General features: G+C 40.4%; 1 protein-coding gene across 3 annotated transcripts in view; it reads right to left on the reverse strand.

The window, feature by feature from the left end:
- Dab2 (DAB adaptor protein 2) overlaps positions 1-6071 on the reverse strand; it is a 52269-nt gene extending 46198 nt beyond the window's left edge. For 2 of the 3 annotated variants that reach the window (XM_058570727.1, XM_058570725.1), the window contains exon 1: positions 5787-6071. The gene's annotated coding sequence lies outside the window, so the exon portion shown is untranslated. The remainder of the gene's footprint in view (positions 1-5786) is intronic. The other variant, XM_058570724.1, reaches the window with a different exon arrangement.
- Positions 6072-11183: the final 5112 nt, after the last annotated feature.

The raw sequence follows: 11183 nt of genomic DNA on the forward strand, positions 1-11183 counted from the left end.
AGTCTCCGAGTAACACCAGTCATCCTTAGGACTGTTTTGCAAGGTGGGTGTGGCAACCAGGGGTCAGAAACACTTGGAAGCATGCCTGAGAAACCACAGGGCTCTCATTCCAATGTAGGTCTGCTTACCTCTACATTCTGTGTGCATTGTCTTCAACAGAGTTTCTTCTCAATTTCTACTCATTAGAATTTTTTTTCATTGCCAACCTAGTATTATACTTCATATATAGGATCTTCCTAAACATTCTGATGAACATCAAGGTTCAAATCAAAAAGACCTGTGCCTGAATCCTGGCTCTACCACTTGATGATTTACAACCCCGGGCAAGCTGACAGCTACTGATCATACTGGAGCCAAGAAATGGAGACATCTTTTCTCTCACAAGCTATTTAAAATCAAAGCCAAATTGGAGAATGGAACTGTGCTTCATAGGACATAAAGCTCTATAAAAATTAAGTGAAGTTGATTCATTTATGGGGAAGCCTTTATCTTACTTCTGGACATGGCAGGGAAAACAAAATAAAGGGCTTTATGGGCTAGAGAAAACCATCTGGTTCAAGGAAACTGATTTTGTTTACTGTACTCTTTTTCAAAAAGAAGTAATTGGGATAGTCTCTTAATAAAATGGAGATTAATTATACTTTTAAAAAATTCTCCGTGGAGGAGAAAGAATTGAGAGGTGAGGTGATAAGATAAAGCTAAAGAGTACATTGATTTTCCTAGGATCAAGAAAGTAGTCTTTGGAATACTGGGGAAAATGTCCAAGGTCTATGCTTTTTCCTCTTTCTACATTCTAAGATTTAGTTAAATTGAATTATGTTTAAATAATTTTGCTTATTTATTTTCATGGCTGCAGGAAATCAAATACTTTGTTACACTTTTCACTGAACAACTGAATCATAAAACAAATGAATGATAAAAGTTACTCTTAGATCACATTTTTTGTTTTGTTTTATTTTTGGTACTGGGGATTGAGCTCAGGGGCATTCAACCACTGAGCCACATCCTCGGCCCTGATTTGTATTTGATTTAGAGATAGGATCTCACTGAGTTGCTTAGTGCCTAGCTTTTGTTGAGGTTGGCTTTGAACTCACAATCCTTCTGCCTCAGTCTCCCCAGCCACTGGGATGACAGGCGTGTGCCACCATACCTGGCTCACGTTTTTATAGAGCTTTATCACTTAGGACTTACTTATAATACAGCTGGATGGGCCCTTCTGGTAGTTTTTGGTTCAAGAGAGCTGGGATAGGGCCCACACTCTGAAAACCACTGTCTCAAATGTGTTTTCTCTAGTTGTAAAATATACATAGGCTTACTGAGAATCCAATTTTGAATTATTTTGTTACTTGTGAATTTAAGTATGGCAGTTCATCTGTCATATAAGGATCTAAGTCTGTTTCGGACACTTTGCATCATGTTGCTAGGGAAAAATAAAAGTAGCTTTTTTTTTTTTTTTAACCAAGAGAAAATGTTAAACACGATATCCCTCACCCAAATTTATTCCAGATTGAACAGTACTTTTTATTCATTTATTTTTCTGCAGCAATGGGAATTAAACCCAGGATCTTACTTATGTTAGGCAAATATTCTGTCTTTGAGCCCTGGAACAGTATTTCTAACCCAACTTTCTAGAATTGTTACTTCCTATTTTACTCTTTCCCTTTACTCTGTGGTTACCTGAAAAGATAAGTGACAGTCATCATACATTCTGCTTCCTGGTAACTTCCCTACAATTTAACACTCAGTCACCCTACCCCAGTTACTCAGAATTCTTACCAGCTTGCGTCAGTGAAAGGTCATTTGCCCTGAGCTAGCTTATAAGTTAGGACAAGAGAACAATTACCAGGCTACTTTTATACCGAGGCAATAACTGATGTTTCTGAAAATTTATAAGCCTTTATGTTTTGATTTCTAGTTGATATACAAATTAGTAAAGATTAGGAAGTTAAGTGCTGGGATTAAAATAAGTTTGAGGGGTGGGGGGAAAGCAATGTAAGTAGAGAAGAGATTCTACTTCACTTAGTAACTTCCATTTTTAGATCAGGAAGTAATTTGTTCATATTCTGCTTGCCCTGGAGAGGCAGGCTTCCTTCCAGGGTAGAAGAAGGATGCGGGAAGGGGAGTAACCATGGCAACCTGCCCAGCTATGTGGGCAAGTAGAGTATGGGGCCCCGCATACACTGGGAAGAATTTTCGTTTCTAGCCAAGTCACTCCGTTTAATTCTGGTGGTCCCTCCCTGCCCACTTCCTTCTAGAATGCTGACTTCAGGGGGAAGCCTTACTCCTTCTCTGCAGGGAGTCGGAGAGAGTGTGGGGAAGACTTCAATGAGACCAGAGGTCATTCTGACCAAACCAAACTGCAGGCTTCCAGGCTGAGAACAGAGAGTAACTCCCTGTCTGTTCTAGCGTGAACACAAGCAAACACACCGACTTTGTTAATATTAAGTGCTTGAATGATTAACATTTTCAGGTAAGTGGGTGGTATCCAATTTTAATAAAGAAATTCTCCATTTGCCTTCAATTTTCACAAAGACACAAATTTCAATTGCTTGGGGGACAGAAAGAAACATTTCTAAAGCAGATTGAATAATGTATTCTAAGTACATTAGATGAACTTGTCTTCCAACAAGCCCAGGTAAGTATATTATTCTTCCTCAGATAAAGGAGTATAAGTACAAAAAGGTCATGCACAATGTGCCTAAGGTCATTTACTAGCAGCTGTACAGATAGTAGTTGAACCTATGGAAAAATACTCCAGAACTCACGTTTTCAACCACTAGCCAATTGTGCTAGGAAGAAGGCAATAGATAGCATGTGAATGCTCGGTCACTGTGTCCCCATCCAGTATCAATTCCCTCATCAGGAATTTGCATGCATTTTTGTCTCTGAGATGAGACTTGGTAGCCTGCTTTCCCTGATTTACGTGATCAATCCAGTCAGGACACCTTATCATGATTTAGGTTTCCCTTAAACACATGTATCTGATGTCAAAGCTATTTCATCTAAATGTGACCTGGCCATCCTCTGTGCAATTCAGTGGCACTGCTTCAACTTTAGAATTACACAGCAGCTCCAGAAAAAAATTTTTAAAAACCACATCCTGTTCCTCAGGTGTTTCATATTGCCAATCTGGCTCCCATTCTGGGTCTGTCTGAAGGGAAGAGAACTTCACATGTTCAGTCAGTTACCTAACTCTCCCTGGTCAGTCACCTTTCAAAGGAGGCATGAGTTCTGGATGATCAGTAAGGCAACTTAAACCCAGAAGAGCTCCCTCTTCAGTAGCCATCCCAGGTATTTCAGCATCTTGCCTGTGTCTTTATGAAAAGTAACAATAGATTCTCCAAGTTGAGAGAATGAGGGAAGGAAATACACAATGCCTTCAAAACTGATAGGTTGAAGTATTGGTTGTAGTAATCTTAGGTTTATGGACATAGGAGGACAGATAAGAAATGAAGCAACAGGTTTTAAATGTTCCACCATAAATCCATGTCTCCACAAAGCCTCCTGCTGGCCACAGGCCATTCAGCAAAGCATATGTTTTCCTGTTTTCTCAATCTTCAGATAATTGAGGCATGGCTCAGCAGGCCAACAAATACCACACTGAGCCGCTGGTCAGAAGCTTCCAGAGGCCCCTGTACCATCATCATGCCAACAAGTGCCTTAAAAGCAATAAATATCTTTTAACCCAAACAAAATGACTGAAATCCATTCCAAACTGTGGAGTTGGACAACAAAATAGGTCTAAAGTTAGGAATTTGGATTTTTGGTTTAATCTAAAACTATAAAAAGTCTTTAGTAGAAATGCAAACTCTGAATTTTGTCCTTCACAAATCAGGCAAGATCAATCAATTTTTGGTTTAATCTAAAACTATAAAAAGTCTTTAGTAGAAATGCAAACTCTGAATTTTGTCCTTCACAAATCAGGTGAAGATCAACCCTGTTGTGCCAAAGACCATCAGAATGGCAGATATAAGCATTAGACCTCAAAGTTGGGAGACATTTCTCTACTATTTTCTTTCTCTAATCATACATTAAAATGTGAGAGGGTATATAGGCTTGGGGCATTCAGCTCCTGGGGCAGTCATTGATACAAAGAAATAGAACTGGGAGTAGAAAGATTAGGAAGTTGGTCACCAACCATGGGAAAAAGAATCTGGTTGGCGTTAGCAGGAAACTGATGAAGCTTGTGGAAGAAGTGGCTCCCTGAATACACATTGGGAGAAACCACCAGGCTTCCTCTGGGACTCTGGCCATGTTGCAGTCATTGATTTTTCCAGACACCTAGCAGTTCACCAAAAGAGGTCTTTCCTCAAAGATGAAGGATTGCTCAAATCTCAAATACTCCCGAGTTCTCAAGGCAATAAACTTACAGTGTCATTGCCTATCTTCTTTCAGTAAAGAGATTGATAAAAGCTAGGGTGGGTGGGGCACCTAGCCCAGAGAAGGGCACCAGCAAGAAGAGAGCCTGGTGACAAGCCATTTGTTAGCTTGGAGGCTTTACCATCCCCACCTAGTTCCTCCTTCCCCAGAAGCCAGTGGTTGCTTCTGTATGGGGAGTCAACCTCAAGATCTTAAGGGAGATCCATAATATATTCCATCAAAGCCATTCCAGGAGCCTTATCAGACATCTCAAAGACATTTTTGTAGCTGCCTTCTTTCCTGCCATTACTTCTGTTTGAATTACGTCTTACCTCCTTCTCCTCCATTCTCCTACTTTGCCTGATTAGGGCCAGAAATTTTTTCATTAAGTCACTTTATAGAGCAATAGCAACATTTACTATTCATGGGGCCGCCCCTCCATAATTTTTAAGTCTTTCCATGTGTCTGGAAGCTTGTTTCTGCTCTTCTCGTTTTACAGTGTGGCTCTCTTCCTTCCAAACACAAGCTAAAAATGAAAGAGGAAAAGCTGGGGGGGGGCAGGGAGGGGGTTTGCTGTGGGGTGGAGATAACATCCAGATTCTTTAAGTGTTTTTAATCCAGTTAAATTTCCCTTTGGACTCAAACAGCTCCCTGCTGAAACTGACTGTGGACCTCAATTCCAGCCTAAGAATTAAGTCAAGAAGGAAACACGGCAGAAACAAATAACAGAGTCAGCTCTATGCTATGAAAACCGCTATGTTGACTGGGGCTCCAAGATTTTAACCCATTCATTTTTTTTCTCCCCTTTTTCTCCCCCTTTCCTTAATCTTTCCAACCAGTGTATAGCAGTGGAGCAAGCACCATTTAAAAGCTTCGGGATTTAAAACAAGTTTGTTAAGTCCCTTGGGCACATACTTTCTTAGGAATGCTGGTGCAAGATAAAGTTCACATTTTAATGCCATATGTTGTCAGTCACCAGGGGAAAAAAGCTCCTTATAGGCACAAACCAGGTCCTGAGCCTTTGTCATAAGGCAAAAATAAACACCCTTGGAGGAGTTAATTAGGCGGTCAGCAGCCACACCAGCGTCCTACCAGGGCTGCCCGCAGAGCTTTTAAACAAGCACACCACACACACACACACACACACACACACACACACACACACACAAAAGGAGGCGCTTGTTAAATGTCATGACGATGGGCAATCTGGACTCCGACCCCAAAGGTAAATGCATCCTGTGAAAGCATTCCACAGATGTCAGGCCCCCCAAACGCTCGCTCCCCCAAGTACACTAATTTCTAAGATTCCCCACAGCCCAAAGTCTGCACCAGAGGCGGGGGAGCAAAGGAGAGAAGGAGATCGGAAAAAGAGTAATAATAATAATAATAAGGGAGCCAAAGGAAAAAAGGATCCCGAAGCTACTCACCGACTAGCTAGCGCCCCTGCGAAGCTTCGAGCATGACTTCCCCGCGCCGCGCCGCGCCGGAGCCTCCAGGCAGCAGCGCAGCCGACCCGGTGGGCTCCGCTTAAATAGCCGCCGGCCGGGAGCCTGGAGCCGCGCGGCCACTCCCGGCGAGAGATATGGTTCTAATCAGATGCTGGCAGCTGAGGACTCCCCAGGAATGTGCCGGGATGTTTTTGCTGCCTGGGCTGGGTAACTCCCCCTCAACGTGTCGGCCGAGTCTTCCAAACTTAACTGTTTATTAACTAGCGCCGCAGCCACGCCGAGCACCCGGCTGCCAGCCCCGCCAGCTGGGGGCGATCGCAGGAACCCGAGCCAAGCGCAGGAGAACTGAGCTCGGGAGAAGTCAGGACTCCCAGACCCCGGCGGGCGGGGTGGGGGAGGGTGCAAATAAGGACAGGAAAGGGAAACTCTACAGGAAAGGGGTGGGATCCACGCAGATATATTTCACAAATCCGCTCCTTCGAGCGATGTGGCATGCGAAGTCATCCTAACCTTTGGGGCCCTTTGAACAAAGAGCTGCCTTTACTCCCGACTTTCCTGACAAGGGGCTGTGGGTCCCTGGCAAGGAACTGCGATTTCTAAAGTCGAAAGTGCCATCGCCTCCTTTAAAGAAATCTGGGTCTCTCATTGCAGACGTGGATGCGCTTAAAATTGGAGGGAAATCTATGCATATGTAAAACACTGTATTTATATATGAAATATAATCTTGCATATAGAGATACGACGTAACCTATTTAAATAAGCTATATTTCTAATACAAACATTGTATATTGGCTTCCCTTACCGTGCATATACATCCGTAGACACGAAACATGGCTTGATCAGCACTGATTCTCAGTATTTCCTTTCCCTCCATGAAAAGCGCGAGATGTAAGAAAGAATGTTTCAAAATTCCATCTCTGTCAGTAGAAGGCACTGCACGGCATATCTCAGTGTAGGTTTAGAAGCTAGGAATTCATTTTCTCCGTATTTTAAAATCAGGAACAATTGTAAAATCGCCACAGAAGTTTCATTGCTTTTTAAGAATTATGAAATTATTCTTATAAAAGGAATGTCTTCCTTCCTCCCCCCCTCACCCAAAGTCGGAGGTAGAGTGTACTAAACATGAAAATGCCAAATTGTGACTTGGAAGGGAGGGGTTATTGATTTTATTGTATAAGTAACACAATGGATTTGCATTTTACCGCTGGAACCTGAAGGTTCAACTTGGGCTTATGGGACACCAAGGATGTATTTTGTGGTCTTTGCCTATCCCGGACTGCAAAGCCACTGTGTAATTTGGGGTAACTTAAAGTGAGTGGCAGTCCTTGCTTGCAAGAGGTCAGGCTTGGAACATACAGTGTGCAGAAGAGATTGAGGGGCACCAGGAAGCACAGCTGGCCAAGAATACTTCCTTTCTTAGCCTCTACTCTTTCTGTTATGGGTCTTATCTCCTCTACCTGGGCATGCAAAGGCAGGGGGACTGGTGCTAAATTTGCAATATTTCTCTGACATAATTTGCTATTGTTTTTTGAATGCCTTTGTGTGAATGACAAGAGGTATATAAAATTTAGCCCTATAAAAGTAATTATAACATTTAAGCAAAGAACTTGAATTTTGATGCCACTGAAAACATGATTCATTCTTTCTAAAATCTAAAAGTTCAGAGGAATGGTTTCACTTCTGAAAGCTAAGCAACTGGGGGAGAAAAGCATCTGATTTCAGGCAAATAGGGGTTTTGACAATGCAGAAGAAATAGGTCTCTTTGACCTTCAATATGTAATATTTTCTCAACTCAGCTGGAGTTATATCTCAGTGGTAGAAAAATTGCCTAGTGTGCTCAAGGCTCTGAATTCCATCCCCAACACTGAAAAGAAAAGGAAAAAAAGTGTACACCCAAATCTAATTTTTTAAAATTCTACGACTCTTACTAAGAAGTGTTAACATGAGCATCACAGAAGACAGAAATAAGAGAAAGAAAGAAAAAGAGAAAAAAGAAATATCAACTTATGTTTACTATACTCTACCAAATGGCAGATTTGTGTTAGAAGCCAGAGAAAGAAAATTATTTCATTTGCTGTGAACTCTAGTTTGAAGAGAAGATTTTGGTGAAAACAGTTCATATGTGAGCCCTGGGATCACACATACAGCTTAAAATGGACACCTTGTTTTACACAGAAATCCTGAGTCGACAATGAGGAATTCTGGTTTGAAGAGTATTTTTATATCTCTAGGGTGCTGATATTGCTTCTGGAAGTAATCCAATGTCCTGCTCACATTAAGGAAAAAAAAAGGTGTGTGTGTGTGGGGGGGGATGAAAGTAAATTTAACTCGTTTTATCCCAGGAAATGCTGTTTCCTGTCACATCTAAGTTGTCACTTTTCACGAGCTTTAAAATGAATATCCCTGCATCTGGAGAATAACACCAAAGCCCACCCAGACATTCACCTGCCTGAACCACAGTCTTTTATTACCACCACTGAAATTCATGTTTAGAAAACTAGGGTGAAGAAAATTCAATGTAGTGTTCAAAAAACTATGACCCCCCCACCATTATATATAACTATAAAACATCAATTAAAAAAACATGGAAAAAAAAAAGAAAGAAAAACTATGTTCTCACATGACAACTGTCCCTTGCACCAACTCTGACTGTGAGGGAGAAGGGAAAAAAAAAAAAAAAAAGAAAATGGACTGTGCTCCCAGCCTAGGAAAGGGGTAGTTAATCCCGTGATGGCTTGCTGAAGAATGCATGGTTTATTATTAAAGTAATCTCTTAAGATTTTCCTGGAATGTGCCTCCACAGCAACTCTGCCTGTGTGAGCTATCCTATGTATGTGTCTTTTCTTCCATAATTAAGTTGGTTTCTTTCTTAGCTCACGTACCAAATACTTTCTCATCTTTTTCTCTTCTGTCCTCTTCTCTATTCCTCTTGTTTTCTTTAATCTTCTGATTTTGAAACTCGCCATTTCCTATGAACTATAGATAGCACTTAGAAATTGGCCATATGGTAAACTGTCTGTGAGCCTTGATGCCTTCCTGGACACTTACAGACGTTCAAATCAAACAAATCAACTGCTGGGGATGTACCTTAGTGGCAATCACTTGACTGGCATGTATAAATCCCTGGGTTCAATGCCTAGTACCATAAAAACTAATAAATCAAGCTAATCAAGCTGAGCCCATGGTGCCTGTCTGAAGTTCTAACTATACAGAAGGCTGTGGCAGGAAAACCACCTGAATCCAAGAGTTTGAGGCCAGCCTGAGCAACAGAGTAAGACCCTAGATCTCCCATCCCCCCAAAAAAGGATTGGTTGAAATGCAAAGGTCACATTGTTTTTTTCCCCTTTATCTATATCTTTAAAGAAGAAGGAGAAGAAGAAAATGGTAATTGCTCCTGGAAAATGTTCTTTGACCTTGACTACTACTGCATATTTAACATTGCAGAAGAAATTGACCATATCAGATTTGGCTGCTGGCAGGGTAGGACAAACAATAGGAGATGTTTTGTTTTGTTTTTATTTCCTATCTACCTACTTACCTGTCAAATCTGAAGTATTCAGAGGATAATATCATTGAAGACTGCCTTTTAAAAAAATTGTCTTATTGGCTGCATTGACTTGTCTTCTTGTTTACATTCTGACAGCACCTTATTTGTGATGTGCAATATTAGTGAAACTCCAAAGGGAAAACATTATGGTGCTTGGAAAAATGGGAACATTGTGAATAAAGAGTAGTTTAAAATTCAATGTTATAAATTTATATAAATGATTACACTTTGCTACCAATACAAAACTTTTATAATGAGAAGTTGTAAACAGGCAAAAGTGTTTTTATACAGATTATCATTAAAATATTATTTTTTGGAAAGCAAGCAGGGAAGAGTTATCAAAATTAAAATACACCTGACCCTGCAAATGAAATAATAAAAATATATATAATCCTAAAAGAATACTAATATTAATTGTTATTGAGAAAACACTTGTACAGTTCACTATTCTGGGAATAAGAATCTATGACCTAGAAATAAAACATATATAATGTAAAAGGATGTCAATTGCTGCATTACTACTAGCAGTAAGGACTGGGAAACAAAGTATGCCCATCAGTGGGGGAATGGTTGAAAAAGATAATTCATCCAGGCTGTGAAATCATAGGCAGTCATTTAAAATTGGAGTTCAATCTTGTAATATAGAAACATCTCTATAGATTTTGGTTGAGTGGGAAAAGCAAAATATAGAAAAGAATTTGCACTATGTATATACTTTATTAAGACATAAAGCAACCCCTACTCATATAAGCTTGAGTGTATGTTTGTACATGTGGATGCAAGATTATAAAGGAAACTAGAGACATAATACAGATTACTAGGTTTTGATGGAGATAAGGGTAGATGAGAGAGCAGAAAGGATGAGTATCATGCAAAAAGGAGAAAATAGCCCATATGAAAATATAGATAAAAGTATATTTATACATCAAAGCGAAATGACATGCACGCTTTTGTGTAATGCAAAAAAAAAAAACACTATTTGATTTTAAGGTAAGGTAAGGGAAGAAATATAAAAGAGATTCCACACAATAGTCTTCATGAAGCTACACCTCCAGGTCTTTCAAAAGAGAAGAGTATCCATGAGTATCCCATTGTCTGATTCAGCCTCCAGAGTAATAGTTTTCAAAGTTTAACATTTAAATAGTCACCTTGGGAGCTGGTTACAAAGGATAATTTCTGGGCCCTGCCACAGAGACCCCTGTGGAAAGCTGTGTGTGTGTGTGTGTGTGTGTGTAATACTTGGAAACGTGAATGTTTAGTGACACTTCTGGGTGATTCTGATGCCGTAGTTGTGAGGACCACACTTTGAGAAATGCTGAATTTCTATTGAGATCCAGAGGGAATCTATTTTGTTATTCTGTGTGCCAGGTGAGATTTACCATAATCAGAGCCACAAGATTGAGAGGTGGGTGCCACCTGACATCAGCCACCAGCTGTTGTCTCTCTTTTTGGCTCTCCAAAGTCTCAGACTCGGTTCTGACTCTGTCAGTGGTGGCCCTCAGCACCTATCAAAGATTGTTTTCAAAGAAAGATCTGGTATCAGCCATTTGCACTGATACATACCCAGACATTGGCATCTTTGATCCTGTCCCTTATCATGGAATGAAAGATACTATGCATTGTAAAAGGGTTCTCAGTCATCTTTGTAAGAACAAAGAGAGATTTTCCCTCCTATGCTTTAGAAGATGGAGACAACTGTTGCCTCTATTCTGCACCAAGCTTAAGTTACCCCTCAAAAAAGAAATATATTTCCAACTTTTTGGACAACCTTTACTATATGTGAGGTCATACTGTATCTCAGAGTGACCACTTGAACACTGATATTGCAT

Source organism: Marmota monax, unplaced genomic scaffold, assembly GCF_021218885.2.
Source record: "Marmota monax isolate L192 unplaced genomic scaffold, Marmota_monax_Labrador192_F-V1.1 WCK01_AAM20220418_F8-fsc00120, whole genome shotgun sequence".
NCBI classification, from domain to species: Eukaryota; Metazoa; Chordata; class Mammalia; order Rodentia; family Sciuridae; genus Marmota; species Marmota monax.